Below are 7079 nucleotides of genomic sequence, written 5' to 3'. Positions count from 1 at the left end.
TGCTCTGCCCCCTGCCCCCTTACAGGGACCTTCCTGTGGACAGCGAGCCCCTGACAATCAGGAGACCCCACACTGGGTCCTGAATGTAGACCCACCTGCCAAGTCCCCTTTGCTGTTTGGGGTGTCACTGACCAGGCCCAGGGGCAGGCACACGGAGTGTCTTCAGGGTGTCACACTGCACCTTCAGATAGCTCCTCCCCGCCTCATGGGGGTGCAAGCCCCTAAACAGGGCACCCCGACTCCTTCCCATCACACGGCCCAGTGCCACACGTGCCACACACTTCTCTCCGCCCAGAGCCTCCTCCCCCGATCCGCTGTTACCGGGCTCCTCAGACAGCCGTGCGGCTCAGGGCCGTGTCCTCCCAACCGTCTGCTTCGTCCGCATCAAGGTCACGCCCTGCTTTCCGCTCGGCGGCCCGCGTCTGACACACCTGTGTTGTCTCTCTCCTCCTCGCCCTCCCAGGTCACCTGGCTTGGGCCTGTCTTGTAGTGGGGAGTGGGTGCGGCTTGTGGCCAACGCGACCGTCTTTCCATTCTGAAGGTGGGTTGAGACCACCCCCTGCCCACGCTCCGTGTCAGCTCTGCGTCTTACTCCGCGTTACGGTCACCGCTTACCTTCCACGGAATGCCCCGTGTCCTCTGCCGTCGTCCTTGAGAAGGTGTGCGTTTGTGTTCGGATGGTTACTTTTGAGCCAACATCTTTCTGTGATGTCCGTAGGTGCCCTTTCCTTACCGAGGTTCCTCTGGGAAATGCCACCCTCGACCGTCAACGGGGCCGTCAGCGAGCTTGTCCTGCGTCCTCCCGCTGCTCGTGGTTACTTCTGCTCCGTCCTGCAGCCTCGGCTCCTTCCCCGAGTCTCACCTCCATCCTGTCACGTATCCGTCACCTGTGACTCCGCAGGCTTGGCGCTCACTGCAGCCCCCCTGCCTCCTACTGGGGGGACCCTGTGCTGTCCGGCAGCGGCCGTGCTCCCCGCTGGCCTCGGCCACGGCTGCCCCTCGTGTTCTGAAGGTGCCACTTGCTGTGCCTCGACTCGCCTGCGGCTCCTGGGACCTGTGAGGATGTTGGGACTTTCCAAGAGGCCAAAGCTTCAAAACCCAGACGCTCGCAGCCCCACAAAACTCAGGAAAATGGCCAGTTGCCTGGTCCCAGGCAAATCACGATCTAGAGCCTAGGGCAGGTGACCCCAAACACGGGGCGCAGTGGGGGCAAACACGGGGCGCAGTGGGGGCACCTGGAGAGGCCCCCCAGGACGCTGATGGCTGTGCCAGCTGCTGGGAACCACGACCAAGGACGTGACTCAGAGGGGAGCCCCCAGGGTAAGCTGAGCACGGGCAGGGTCCCCACGTGGTGCAGCTGCCCCATGTTTGCAGTCGCCCGGGGCCTGTCTGAGGCGATGTCCCTCCCGAGCCTGTTTGGACCCTCAAGGCCCCACGTTCCTCACAGCCCTGTGTCCCCACACACCAGACCCCTCTGTGCTCTCCCTCAGTGCCCTGCTGGCTGCCTCCCAGGAAGCTCCCTCTTGTTCTCCATGTTTCTGAGATCCCAGCGGCTGCCATTGGCGCTCGTGAGCTGGGGTCCTCTGTGCCCCCACAGCGCTGGCCTGGCTCCTCGGCCCCATGGGTCTCGGCTATAGGGAGGATGGGCTGCAAGTCGCATTCGTCCGTTTCAGGCTCATGTCCCCCGCGAGGAGGCTGGGCCTCGGGGACACTGGCTCCCTCGTTCCCCCACCACTCGCGTTTCCAGCCACCGGCCTGTCCCTGGGGGGGCCCTGCTCCTGCGGCACGAGCAGCAGCTCAACAGGCTGCACTCGGGGCTCCCCTGCTCTTCCCCGACGTCCACTTCAGCCAGCACCTCGTGTCTCTAACGCACTGCTCTGGGTGCCGAGGCCGTGGGGTCGGCCGTGGGGTCAGCGTGGGGAGAAATGCAACGCTGCCGAGGGACGGCTCAGCCTGAACCCCCGAGTCCCCTGCACCTGCTCCCCGAGCTGGCAAATCCCCAGGAAGGGTCTGTGAGGTGGGCAACCTCCAGGCCTGTGTGGACCCAACTCCAGCTCCAATCAGCATCCCGGGGGTCCACTTGGCCTGTCCAGCCCCCAGCCCCCCGTAAATGGGGGCTCTCTCCACCCACAAGAGGCCACATCCTGGAGCGTTTCACGCCGACGTCCTCGTAGCCCCACTCGCACGTGATGCCCTGTGTCAGGGAGCCAACTGCCTCCGATGCCCCCTCGCTCCTCTCCGGCCACCGCCGCCCCCGCGCTGCTCCTTGGGTGCCCTGAGCTCCTCCTGCCCCCGCCTCGGCCCTGCTGAGACCCTGCACAAGGGCTCCCTCCCGCGCCGCTCAAACGCTGCTTCCCGACGGCGCCCCTGACGTCACCTGAGCCCACCTGCCCCTCCGTGTCCGTCCCCCGCACGCAGCTCTGCTCATCGTTATTGTCACACCTGTCACTGGAGCACACGCATTGCCTTTTATGACATCCATCGCCTGCAGGAACGTGAATTCTAGGGCGGTGGGGATGTTTGTCTGCTTCGCTCACTGATGCGTCCCAGGGGCCAGCACATGGGGGGCTCATTGGACCCCGAGGGAGCAAACAGACACTCAACTCTCGGTGCACATTAAACCGGGAGAGAGAGCCTCATGCCTCGTCTTCCACGTGATGACAAACACTAAACTCACCCCACGGCTGACGTGGGGCCATGTACGGACCTCCCGGGCCCCGGGCGCTTGGGTTCCAGCCCTCTCCTCCCCTGGCGAGCAGTGACTCAGCTCTCCTGCATATTTTGCAAATCGCATCACCCTGAGAACTTCACGCCCTGGCACTGGAACAGCCCGGGGCCTCTGCAGGGTGCAGGTTCTGCACCTGGAGATCAAATCCGTCCTCCCCTCTCTCCTAAGTCCCAACAACAAATGCAAGTAATAAATGACTCGCCTCACTGCATTGCATGCCAGAGGCCCGGTTTAATAAATAATGTTTTAAATGCCTTGGCCTTTCGAGGCGCCCTTAGACAGACTGTAAGCGATCGCTGTGCAGCCCCCAGCTGAGCACACAGCCCAGCGCCCGCAGGAGTGGGGGGCCCTCAGGCTGTCCTGTGCACCCTGGCCGCTGGCCTGGCCTGTATCCCGGGGCCTGGCCCCTGGAAGGTTCTCAGTAAGTGCCTGGCTGAATGGCTTGGTCAGAAGGGGGCACACGGAGGACCCAGAGGATACTTGTATTTACTCGTTTCTTTCTGGGATAAAAACTGACATGAAAATAGAGGGCAGGAAGCTCCGTGCATCTGGTCAACCCCAGTCCTGCAGCTGCCACATCCTGAGGGAACGCCGCCGTTGTCGTTGTCCTGGAGGAGCCCTTGGCCACCGAGGTGTCCCAGCGGGGACAGGGGTGGGCCGGGCGAGCGGCCTGCCAGGTGGACCCCACGCTGCTCGCTGGCCGGGCCCCTCGCCGACCACAGGCTGCCGGCTCTCCCGGGGTGCCTGGGGTCACCGGAGCCGTCTCACCTGCCCCTGCTGGGAACATTCCGCGCATTCTTTCCCACGGCTGCAGGCGCTGTGCTAAGCAGCAGCAGGTCGGAGGCCGGCCAGTGGGGCCTTCTCCAGTCACATCTCCAAGGTGACCGGGGCCCGGGGTCTGCGCCATCGACCCCTGGTGGCCCAAGGGGGCCCCTCGCCTGGCGCAACCCAAGCGAACCTCTCCCACCCTCCTCCCCGCCAGGCCTGCCCCGAGTTCCCGTTGTCCATTCTCTCGGCCAGAGCCGCTGAGCCCCAGCCCCAGCCAAGACCCCTGTGGGTGCTGGGGGTGGGGAGGGGGTGCGCGTCCCCTGGTTGGGGGCTCAGCTGACCAGTCGAGGAGCGAGTGAACGTAGAGTGAGGGGCCGGAGTCAGGCAGGGGCCTCTGAGGAGTCGGGGGCGTCAGGACAGGGCCTCTCAGGCCTCGGTGGCTCCTGGCAGGCGGGGAGGGGGCGGGAACGGGGGGGCAGAGCCGCGGCCGCTGGTGCACGTTCTCACCCCCCGGCCCGCAGCGCCCTACGTCCCCCATGCCCCGGCCCACCCCACCCATCACCCCACCCATCACCAGCTCAGCCAACAAGCAGGGCTCTGACCCCCTGGGGCTCAGAGTGGTAGGAGCAGAACTGGGAGAGTGGCCCGGGCTTGGGGGGCAGGCGGGCAGGGGGTGAGCTACAGGCAGACATGTGCTTCCTGCGATGGCCAAGAGAGAGCAGCACAGCGGGGCTCCCCGAGGAGAGGCTGGAGGGTGCGGGGAGGCCGGGCCTCCGAGGGAGTGGGGCACTGCCGCAGTGCGCTGGATTTGGGGGGCCCAGGTAGGCAGGGCCTGGAGCCCCCTCCCACATCTCCCCTGCCCCTCTCACTCTCCACCAGCACCTCTGGGTGCTCGCCTGTTTCCCCTGCCCTCGGCTTGTCTCCAGCCCCCACTGCCCACCCCCATCTGCCCGTTTCCTGAGGACCCTCTGCATCCACGGCCGTGTCACATCGTCCTTGCTGCGTGGCTGTCCAGCCACTGTCCCTGCACTGAGCACCACCTCCCGACGCTCCCGCATCCCCAGGTGCAGGTGACTGGTGATGGCTTCTCTCTGGAGGCTCTAGGACCAGGTAGGGCAGAGGGAGGGACAGCTGCTGGGGGCAATGTGGGCCGTGGACACTATGGACTGTGGTCTCCGAGGGCTGTGGCCACTGAGGGCTGAGGTCCCTCCTCTGGCCACTGAGGGGCTGGGCTGGACGGCTGTCCCGAGTCCTTGTGGCCCTGAGCTGACCCACGTGCCCCTCAGACACCTGGAGGCCCCCTGGGCCCACCTGGCCGGGAGCCCCTCCCTCACCCTCTGGGGGACTGTTAGCAGCCACCCCTCGGAGGCTTCAGGGCACCTCCGGTGTTTGACTGGGAGGCAGAGCCAGGATGAGAGAGCTGAAGCCGTTCCCAAAGGTGCCAGTGACCACACCGTCCTTGCCGGCTGTTTGAATCACTTGTTGTGTCATCCAGGCCAGGCTGGCCTTGAAGGGGGCTCTGTCCTCCACGGGGGGCCTAGGCTGGGGACACAGCGTCCTCGGCTGTGGGGAGTGCCTACAGGGCTCCTGGCCCCCCACCCTGCACTGTCCTGGGCCCAGCCGTGAGGGAGCTGGGCCCACCTGACCCCACCGTGATCAGACCCCAGGGCCTCCGGGCAGGGGGAGCCCCCTGGAAGTACCCAAAGCTGTGTGGACACACACTTAGCAAACCTGCTCAAGAGTGGGCATCCAAGGCTGGCTATGGTGCCCAGGGTGGGAGGATTCCGGAAGCTTCCATTCTCTCCTTCTTCCCCCTGCAGTAGGTTCTAAGTCTTCATCAAGGCACATGTGGTGCCCTGGAAATAAAAGTGACACCAAAACATTAGTGTCTGGGACCCTGCCCCTCATCAGCCACCCCCGGGTGACAGGCCTCAGACGACGAGGCCACGCAACCCCTTAGCCAGTGGTTCTGCCCAAAAGTGCTACAGCTGCCGGGTTCAGGGTCCAGGACCCCCAGGACCCCCAGGGACCTTAACTTTCACCCCTGGTCTTTCCTTCACCCGTCCCCCTCAAACGCAGGACATATCACCCCATCTCTCTTGGCCACCTCGGATGCCCCCCATGCTCACCGGGCAAGTCCCACCCTGTGGCCAGGCCCTGAGGTCCCACCTGGCCCCACTGCCCCCCCCCCTCCCTCCCGCCCCGTCTCCCTCCCCCTCCCGGCGCTGGCTGCCTGCGCTGTGGGCCTCGTGCTCTCCTCCAAGGAATCCCGACTCTCCCGGGCTGTGGCTTCCTCTCTGCTGCTTGGGGAGGTTGTTCAGCCTTCAGAGCCCAGGTCCCCGCGGCTCCTCCAGGAAGCCCCCCTCAGCCGCGGTGGGCAGTGGACAGGAGCCACCTCCCCCCGACACTGCACTCGTGTGCGAGGAGCATGTACTGTGCGGTGGGTGCAGTGCCAGGTGCGGGGATGGAGCCGGGAGCCCCTCACAGTGGCACATACCGGAAGGGGAGCCGACCACGACCCACGTAAGAGCTGCGTCAGCGTTCTGGGGCTGCCTCAGCGAGTGGCCAGGGGCTGGAACGTCCTCTCTCCCAGTTCCAGAGGCTGCAGTCCGAGGCCAGGCGTGGGGGGCCTGTTCCCCCGGAAGGCCCATGGAGGCCCCTGCTTGCGGGTGACTGAGCTTGTACCTCGGCTTGCCAGGCCTGGGCCAGGGGACCTGATATCACCCCCTGGGGAGGGTAGTAGGTACGGGCGTGAGTGCCCTCTGCAGCCCCCCCGAGCCTGAGGAGCGAGGTCGAGGCAGCTCCCTTTTCCTCACCCAAAATGCCACTGGCAGGGGAGGCTTGCCGGAGGAAACCGCCTTTCTCCCAACCGCCCTTTCCTCACTTCCCTATCTTGCCCACACACTCCCTTGTGCCAAGGCCACTCCTGCCACCGCCAGCGCGCATGCACCGTGGCCAGAACAACCCCCGCCCGCTGCAACGGCTCCTGCGTCCTCTCAGAACCAATCCTAGCCCCTCTCCCTTCAATATTGCCATTTTAGGCTACTTCACCTCCTTTCCAGCCCTGCCCTTCTTACCAGCCTATATAACCTGTGATCACCCCTGAATAAAGCCTCTTCGGCGCATACTCCTACTGGATGAAGAGTGTTTTTGTCCTTATCGCCGCCCTCCACACCTTGCACGCCTCTCGCCGAGGACCCGGCCACGTCCTCCGCCTCCCCCTCGCCTCCGGGAAAGAGCCCCCGCCGCCGGTACCCTTTAAGCAGCCCCGAGAGCTGAGGGCTCGGCTACCGGCCGCCACTCCCCCTAGAAGCAGTAACCCCGACCGCACCTGCTGCCTCTCCGTGCCCGGGGCCTCGCTGCACCCCACCTCCCTCACCCTGCAGCCTCCGCCCACCCGTGTCGGTCTGGGGGACACCAGGGGTCCTGACAAGCGCTACGCACCCCAGCGTGGCCTTAACTTGACCCCATCTCAAAGACCCAGGAGGGTCACACACAGGTGCGGGAACGCGCTGCAACACATCTCCAGGGACTCAGTTCAACCACAGCCGGACCCAAGGGTCACCGGGTGAGAGCCGCAGCG

The 7079-nt window shown here is 65.3% G+C and overlaps 1 long non-coding RNA gene across 1 annotated transcript; it reads right to left on the bottom strand.

Moving 5' to 3' along the window:
• Positions 1 to 4414: 4414 nt before the first annotated feature.
• LOC119526709 lies at positions 4415 to 6369 on the bottom strand. Its single transcript, XR_005215285.1, has 3 exons — positions 6313 to 6369; positions 5994 to 6223; positions 4415 to 5352 (listed from the first exon to the last, which is right to left on the bottom strand). It is a non-coding gene; the product is annotated as an uncharacterized LOC119526709 (long non-coding RNA).
• Positions 6370 to 7079: the final 710 nt, after the last annotated feature.

The sequence above is a fragment of the Choloepus didactylus genome, chromosome 1 (assembly GCF_015220235.1).
Source record: "Choloepus didactylus isolate mChoDid1 chromosome 1, mChoDid1.pri, whole genome shotgun sequence".
NCBI lineage: Eukaryota > Metazoa > Chordata > Mammalia > Pilosa > Megalonychidae > Choloepus > Choloepus didactylus.
The sequence above is the reverse complement of the archived record's forward strand: the minus strand, read 5'-3'. Positions and strand labels throughout refer to the sequence as shown.